This window comes from Uloborus diversus, unplaced genomic scaffold (genome assembly GCF_026930045.1).
Source record: "Uloborus diversus isolate 005 unplaced genomic scaffold, Udiv.v.3.1 scaffold_13, whole genome shotgun sequence".
Lineage (NCBI taxonomy): Eukaryota > Metazoa > Arthropoda > Arachnida > Araneae > Uloboridae > Uloborus > Uloborus diversus.
In genome coordinates, this window is record NW_026557987.1 from 5,808,922 (window position 1) to 5,818,115 (window position 9,194).

Sequence of the window (9,194 nt, forward strand, 5' to 3'; positions counted from 1 at the left end):
TTCAATATTTTTTTTTTATTTGCTGTGAGACATCTTGAAGTTTTGAGCGAACTTTACTTTTACGGAAAGTAGGTTAGAAAGAAAAAAAAAAATTTTGAATTTTTGGCATCTTTAATTCAAATTATGTATTTCGCAATCACGAGCGTGTGTGTGTATGAATGCGCGTGTATGTTTGTGTAAGCGCATGTGTGTGGGTGCGTGTGTGTGTATGTATGCATGTGTGTGCGTGTTGTGTATGCAGTGCTGTATGTATAGGCACGTGTGCGGATAGGCGTTCGTTTGCGTGTGTGTATGTAGGCCAATGACTTTGTGTCTATGTGCAGGCATGAGTGTGTGTGTGTGTGTGAGAGTGTGTGTTTGTGTCTGTGCGCAGGAATGAGTGTGTGTATGTGTGTGTAGGCGTCTGTGTGTGGGACATGGATGCAACCTGGAGACGGCTTTCGCTATAGGAGCAGCATCGTGAGGAGCCGGTCGACGGTGATGGTGAGGAGGGTGGCGGGGGAAAATAAAATGATAGGATTTCAAAACAGTCAAATGAGAACAATAAGCAATCGTGATTGCTCAATAATGATTTAATCAATTAAAATAATAATCTTTTCATAACTAAGAATCAACAAACCATGAGAATAATCTGCAAGAGTTTCATTAACATTTTCCCCGAATAACCGTAAGCTTTTAATTAATTCTTCTTGTACCCCCTTCCCGCCTTTTCTTCAGTATTAAGTTCTTCGGGAACTCATCTCAGAAAATTGTTCTCCCACTTGACAGCAGAAATCTTTTTTTACATGTTTGCTTTAGTTGACTCCTGGGTTTAATTTCTTAAAAAGATCGGGTCTTCGTATGAAATAAGCCTGAATTCCGCCAGACGCGTAAAAATAATCATTTATTTTTTTAAAAGCCCTGGAATCGAGTTCTCTTGAGTAAGGCTACGTTCGCATAAAGCAACCTGTCTATACCACGGTTATCCAGTGTCTATAACCAGGCGCATTCTCATAGAGCTAAGTGAAAATAATTAAATTATCATACGGAAGGGTCGTGGTAGCCCGATCGGTAGAGTGTCGGATTCGGGACCGGAGGGTCCTGGGTTCGAACCTCGATGGTCGAAGACCCACCGTCGTCATTAAAGGGGACTGGGCGACGTTAAATAGGCTCGTGGTCTCAATGTTCTCCAAGTGAAACGATACCTTTGGGGATGCTAGCACCAGGTAGCTATTAGCTCTTGCACTAGTTCTAAATTCTCATTAACTATTCGATCCGGTGATGGTGCTGCCATCTATCGGTATATAAAATAATGGAGGCAAGGCACTTAGTATGCAGTCCTCGACATAAATACAGTTGTAGTCAGTTGTGACTCTGAATAGGAATACTTGGGGATACGCGTGGAAAAAAAAACTTTCATTTCAGGCTTTAGAAGGAACAATTTATGTGATTAAAAAAAATATTGTGAAATCATTGTTAAATTTTGACATTTTTGGATTGAAATAAAGCCGATTGCTTTTAATTTTCCTTCTTTATTCTTGAAATGCGTCTGGCGCCCAATCGCAGGAAAACAGAATGGGCGCATGCGCTCATAATTAATGATCGCGGCGCTCTTGAAGCTAACTCCCGTTTCTTATCTGTCGATCTTTAGAGCTGTGATGTTTTTTGCAGAATTTGATTTCGGCGTAGTTTTTAGAGCGGTAAATATTTGGATTATACTACAACCAGGTTAGAACTTTTATTTCTTTTTCTTATATTCATTAATAAAAGCATAGAATCATGATGTTCATTAAGACAAACTCTTTATTCGTTACTAACACCTTCTAATTGTGTAGGAAGTCTTTTGGTGAAATGACTATCGTATTTACAACGTTTCTTAGTGCGCATCGGAACTTGAAAAGGTTTTTACAGGGTTTTAGTTTTGAATGACATTTTGTTAGCACTTTAAACTGATGTTTACATAAGTGTTTTTTTAAGTGTAGAAGTGCAAAATTAATGCAGTAGTCTGGCCAATGTATTTATTGGCATTCAGAGGCCAAGTTGCGTATTGGACCCCATGGGAAGTCACGGTAGGTCACTGAGACCTCCCAAAAGAATCTTATTTGGCAGTTTTTTTTTTTCTGGTGATTCGGTAAATTTGGAAAATACTTGTGCAGAATTGGAGTTTTTCCCCCTCTATGCTTATATCTTCTCATAGGATAATCGCATTTTATCATTTGGTAAAATTTGAAGCTTGAATTTTCGTTCGGCAATTTTGGAAATTATCTCCTCTCAAAAATTTAGGTTCCGGGTGCCCTTGTTATTACGGCGACCTTGTGCGTTTATTGTTGAAAATGCATTTTTATTTTATCGGATAGAAATAAAATTAAATATGGTCATGGAAAATTTTACTTTATGGTGCACGAAGGGTCGATCAAAAACTACTCTATGCATAAAGTGGAGTTGTAAAAAAATATTAGTCGTTACTCACGAACAGCTTTGACATTTGGCATTGACTTAGCGCCCATTGTTTTATTTGCTGTTTTACATGCATTATTCAGTAATTTTTTTATACTAGTAATACTATTATTCCTAATTTATTAGGTTATACTATTCATTCAAGTGTTGAAAAATATGAATTGTTTGCTTAGTTATCATAACTGTAATTTTTATTTCTCGCCTTTTTCTCAGCCTCTGGTTTTGCTGCTGTTCATTTTCGGAAGGGGGTCATAAGGGTCTTCTACGCATAATTGGGGTCAATTTTTTAAGTAGAATTCTGTAAAATGCTGCTTTTGGCCACCTTTTGTTCATTAACGGAGGAGGTCGTGAATCCTCCCCCCCCCCAAACCGTCTCTGGATCAGCACCTGACTTTTTTTTATGTATAGGGGAAATAGGGCGCGTTGGTCCGTTTTATATTTTTCATTTTACATTTCATTAAAAAAATAATGAGCATTTCAATTTTCTACAATAAGTTTCACTAAACTTTTCTCATCTCAGATTTTTCTTGAAAACGTTGAACTGATTAGCTTTTTTTTATTTGCTTTCTACACACCGTTGATGACTAATTTATATTAATTTCAAAGAATACATAAGAGTACATTTTTTTTGTAGAGTGTTTTGGAAAAAAAAACCTAGAATTCCCTGATTTTTGGTGCTGTTCAAAACCAAATTTCGTTTGAATATCCGATTATTCATTTTTTCGCCCTATTACTATTGTTGAACAGGAGATGAATTTAAGTGCGGGAATTTAAAAAAGTGCTTTTAAGAAGTCTATTTTTCTTTTTTTTTAAATGCGGGTTTATTTAATTTAACTTTCTAAAGGCTCGCTTTAGTTTTGTAATGGACGAAGGGTTTTACAATTCCAGTTCTGATTGGCTAAGAGGTAGGCCTGTGCAAATTTATTAATCCTCAATTGGTTTAATGCAGGGGAAAAAAAATTAAGCGCTTTTTGCCGTTTCCGCCCCACTGTGCCTTGGTCCGCCTCCTTAATAAATCCTTCAGTATAAGTTTTGTTAAAAAATTCTATAATATAACTTCGCAATTTTTATACCAACGTGCCCGACGTTCTTGATCTGAAAAAGAAATGTTTTTTTTTTCCTTTGTGGCAAAAAGTAAAAAAAAAAAGGCAAATAATTGAACTAAACGAACTTACTTCAAGAAAGAAGTTCATTTTATTTGATACTAGTGGTGCCCGCACGGCTTTGCCCGTAATAGAAAAATTAAAAGGTCTTTTGGTTCGCCTGTATATTTACAAATAATTTATGGTGAATTTATCGCCAATTGACTTGCCCATGTTACGGTTCCACGTTATGATACCTTGTTAATTTACTTGTCCACCTTATGATAATTTTGCTCGTGAAAATGTTCTTAAAATTGGAATAGAAAAAGAACCACATCGAATTTTGGAAAAATCGCTTCGAGGTGCACACCCCCATGCTACAAACTAACTTTGTGGCAAATTTCATGAAAATCGGCCGAACGGTCTAAGGCGCTGTGCGCGTCACAGAGATCCAGACAGACTTTCAGCTTTATTATTAGTAAAGATTTTGATGAAACAAATGAGAGGAAAATAAGTGTTTAATTGTGTCCTCCTCGATTAGTTTGATCTTGCGCAACCTGACATTTTCCATGACTCGTGTAAATATATTCAAAGTATCAAGGAATAGTCTGCCGTGTGCAGGTAAAGGGCAGTAACTGCATTTTTTTTTTCTTTTTGCATTTTTGTCATTTGTAGTACGTTAGCTTTATTGTACAAGTTCTTATTTGGTTTCCGCTGAAGAAAAGGCGTCAAAAAGACGTATGATTCCAACATTTCCCTATCGTTAGTCCGTATTGAATCCAAACCGCGTTTCTTCAAAAATCTGGAAAACTCATTTGAACGGTAAGATTTACTTCTGACTAGAAAGTCGCCCGTCGAGGTATGACGGGTGAAAATTGCTTCTACATTTTAACTAAGCCGTTACCATTTTGGTGATAGTTTGATAGTTGAAATTTTAACTAATTGGATTAACATTAAACTGCAGTAGATAGCGTTCATTGGTGACCGCTTTTTAAGTTCCTTCATTCCACTGAAATGACGCAGTCTTAACAGTTAAGCTGTTAAGTGACCGGATCGAGTTCAGCCTTGTCACAATAAAGCCTTTCCCTGCATGTTAAACATTACCAACACACATTATCAAATGATCATGCGGTGGCGCGAGTTTCATTGTTGAAACACGCGCGTTACTCGATCATCGGCAACTATACATGTGAGGATGCTTTTGATAGACATCGGTAAACGATATTTATCCGCGTTCTCATTCCTAATGTAATGTAATATAAAATTAACTTTATTCAAATTAGATTAACTTCTCAACTCTTTCGGCTCGTGTAAAGTTTCAGTTTTAGGTTGGCATCCTTTGATGCCCAATCATATGCAAATGAGGCAAGTATAAATAGTGAACGATTCCAATCGTTCTCTCTCTCTTCTTTTGTGTTCGTCAGCCTCTTGTGAGTTAGGTCCGATAGGTGTTGGGGAGTTGCGAACTCCGCCTCCACTTATGGCCGGGTTTTATTCTTAAAAACTTATTTTTGTTAGTTATATTTATTTTAGTTACAATTGACCAATAAATTCTTGGTAAGATTTTAACAAGTTTCCAATGTTCATTTCTTCACATTAATATTTGATTCTGCACCTTCCACTGTGTGATATTATCTCTGCTTGTATAAGTATGTAACATTGTTGACTGACTGACGAAATTTAGCCCTTCGGCTTTTCGTTTAAACATCGTAAGTTATCATAAGGGTTATGGGCCCAGCCCTACCCAATTGTATCATAACAATTACGTGTTCAGTATCATGATGTATTAAGATGTTTTCGAATTGTCAGCAGAGTAGAGTATTAGACTTCGTGTTTTTGTGATGAAATGGAATGTTGTAACTGACTTGTCTTTTTGCTGAATCGGTAGATGACAAGTGTTTGGAAATCTTTTCAAATTGTTTTCCCCGCATCGGCGTTGAATGAAAACTGTGAAAATAGAAGTTTTTCTTTTGCTTTTTGGAAATTTGTATCGAATCTTTAAGCCATGTGTAGTGTAAACTTTTCTCAGACGTTTCGTTTGCATTTTATGGGGGGATATAGTTGGTTTGATGTTAGGCAGAATAGTGGCTGCTAAATTCAGCGGAAGACCTGGACTTGTTCCAGGGGGGAAGCTGTAACAGTTGCACTATTTAGGTTTTTTTTCGGGGATATTTTGAGATTTTGTTGGTTGTTTTTTTGAAATTAGGTTTTTTTTTATTTTTTGGCGTTTTTCATATTCTTATCAATCATGGCATCCCAGAGTGTTCCTATCGAAAAATTAAGGTCTGACAACTATGTGAGTTGGTCATCTGATATCAAATTTGTCCTAATGGAACGAGGTTTATGGATGATAGTTAATGGAATTGAAAAAGAACCTTTTTCTAATGATGAAAAAAAGGCTACTGAGCAAGAGATTCGTAATTTTCAAAATCGACAGGATGTGGCTCTATCCATAATTTATTTGAATTTGGAGAAAAATTTCAAAAAGATAATAGAAAATCAGGTCAACGCGGCTGATGCCTGGAAGGCTTTGAAAGATCACTTCTTTCCTGACAATCGTTGTCAGCACATGACATTGTTTTCAGAGTTATCCCAATGTCGTATAAAAGAGGGAGAGTCGATAAATCTTTTCGCTGCCCGTACTCGGCAAATTTTCGAAAGAATTAAGGCTATAGACGCGAATTTCTCTGAAAATTATTTGATTTTTCAAATTTTGCGTCATTTGCCCTCAGAATTCGACAATATTTGTCAAGTTATTCTTAGAACTACTGCACAGGAATTCACATTTAATAAAGTAGTCAGCGAACTTATTGCCGAGGAATCGCGAATTCGACTAAAAGATGAGGACGATAAAATTATCGGCAGAGCTAACTTTGTAAAGAAACCGGGTAATTTTGACAAGAAAGGAGTAAAAGGGAAACTAATTTGTTTTAACTGTAATAAACCCGGCCACAAGCGGAATGTGTGTCACTATAAGAGGCTTGACAAGGACCTCGAACAACGTAACAGAAAGTCAAGATCACCAATCCGGAACAAGAGGAAGGCGAACAAGAAAACTGCGAGGTGCAGTTCCCCATCAGTGGAAAAGGAAACATGTGAGTACCAGAACTTTTTCATTTCCGAAGTACATCTAAATGAAGTATCAGAAGACCCAAATGAATTTATTTTTGACACTGGTTCCACCCATCATTTCGTCAACATTCGTAGTGCGTTTGAGGACTTTAAACCATTACGAAACAAAGAAATGGCTGTAGCCGTTAGAAATGAAACTTTCCCCATTTTGGGGATGGGAACTGTGAAATTAAAGTTTGATGATACTATCATTGTTTTAAAAGATGTAATGTACTCTCCTAATCTGCGTCAAAATTTGTTATCGGGTACTAAATTCGATAAGGGGGGTGCTAAGTTTGAAGGGGGAAACGGCTCCGTGGCGATATCTGGTCGAAATGGATTTATATTTAGAGCAATTTTAAGAAATGGCATTTATTTTGTAAAACCTCAAATTTTGTATAATAAATCGTATCAAGAAAGTATAAAACTAAATAAAAGTAATGATCATTTCGAAAATGAGAAAATTGAATGCTCTAATGTAGAAAAATTAGAATTGTGGCATAGAAGGCTGGCACATATTAACACCGATAGTATCAGAAAGAGCGGTGAATTTGAGTGTGTCCATGGCCTGCCTAAATTCAAAAATGTAAAAATAGATTGTGAAAATTGTAAAATTGGTAAATTTAAACGCGTTTCATTTAAACCAATAGGTAAGATACGGTCTAAATGTCCCCTTGAATTACTTCATGCTGATGTGTGGGGTCCATGTAATATTAAGGGAAATAAGGGGGAACGTTTTTATTTATCAATCATTGATGATTTTTCACGTAAATCTGCTTTGTATCCAATTAGTGAAAAGAGCAAAGTACCAGAAATTTTCATAAGGCACATAAAGCGTGCTGAAAGATTTTTAAATCTTAAAGTAAAAGCTGTTAGAACTGACAACGGGGGAGAATTCGTAAATAAAGTTTTTGACAATTATTGTTTGGATAACGGTATAAAACACGAGTTAACCAATATTTTCAGTCCAGAGATGAATGGTTTGGCCGAAGTGTACAATCGCTCAGCCGCTAATGCTGCAACAGTATTATTGGAAGAAAGCGGGCTAAGTAAAAGATTTTGGCCGGATGCTATGCTTTATTTCAATTATACTTGGAATAGGATTTGTCACTCAGGACAAACTAAAACACCTTTTGAGTTATATGGTGGACGTAAGCCAAGTGCTAGGCACGTCAAACCTTTCGGTGTTTTGTGTTATCTTGGAACACCCCGTCAGCAAAGACATAAACTTGATGTTAAAGCCAAAAAAGGTATATTTTTGGGCTATGCATTTAACACTAAGGGTTTTCGTATCTGGATTCCCGAAAGCGGAAAAATTTTTGAAAGTATAAATGTAAATTTTAATGAAAATGTTTATTACAAAGAAGCTTTTAAAAATATATCAGAGAGTGACTCTAGTGGAGCTGTGCTGGGTCCCTGTCTCAAATGGTCAAATATTCAATCAGATTCTCAAAATTCAGAAAATGAATCGAATTCCGAATCGGATAACGGAAGTGAAAGCCCGAGTACGCCGTCTAAATTCTTATCTTCTGATGAGAGTGAAAGCGAGACGAGCGGGGATGAATCAGATTCGAATTCTGACTTGAGTGAAAATGGGGAAAACCCACCACGCCGCACAGCTGCGTGAAACAGAATGGGTGAGGAAAGCAATCCCAAGGTCAGATAAATCTCGTACTGATATTTATTTTTATGAGAAACATTCTTCTAAACGATTACGTTCTTTAAATGATGTTGAAAAATATTGTTCTAAAAATGCTATTTTGTTTAAGCCACATTTATTTGATTTTTAATGGTAAAAATTTATATCAAGGTGAAATTTTCTGATCAAACTGTTCATTTAAATTTATGTAACTTATGACTAGATGATGAAATTGTAATTCCTAAGAATCACAAACAGGTTCTTAAATCTAAGCAGAAGGACCAGTGGTTAGATTCAATGAGGGATGAATTAGAGGTTATGCATTCTAGAAAAGTGTGGGATTTAACACCTTTGCCTGCAAATGAAAAACCAATCGGATCGAGATGGGTTTTTCAATGTTAAAAGAGATGAATCGGGAAAAATTGTTAGATATCGCGGGAGACTTGTTGCTCAGGGATATGCACAATCCCCTGAATCGTACGATCAGACTTTTAGTCCGACGATTCATTTTTCATTGGTTCGATTTTTCTTTTCCTTGAAAATATCAGAAGGTTGGTTCGATTTGCAGTGCGATGTGAAGAATGCTTATTTATATGCACCTCTAAAAGAATGCATCTTTATGAGACAACCACCGGGTTTTGCAATAGAAGGGAAAGAAAATCTAGTTTGTAAGCTTAACCGTTTAACCGCCGAACTATTGACGGATGATCAAATTTGAGTAATTTTTTGAAATTATGTCTATTTATGTCTAGTAAATACAGAAATAAAATAAAATTTCCAGAAAAAAAATTTTTTACTATGATTTTCAGTGTGTTCCATTTTTGGAACATTGGCGTTTTGCATGAAGTTTTTTTTTTTCAGAGAAATGTTTTTAAACTAAGAGGTTTTGAATGCGGTTTTTATCTTAGCATACTTTATTGCGGAAA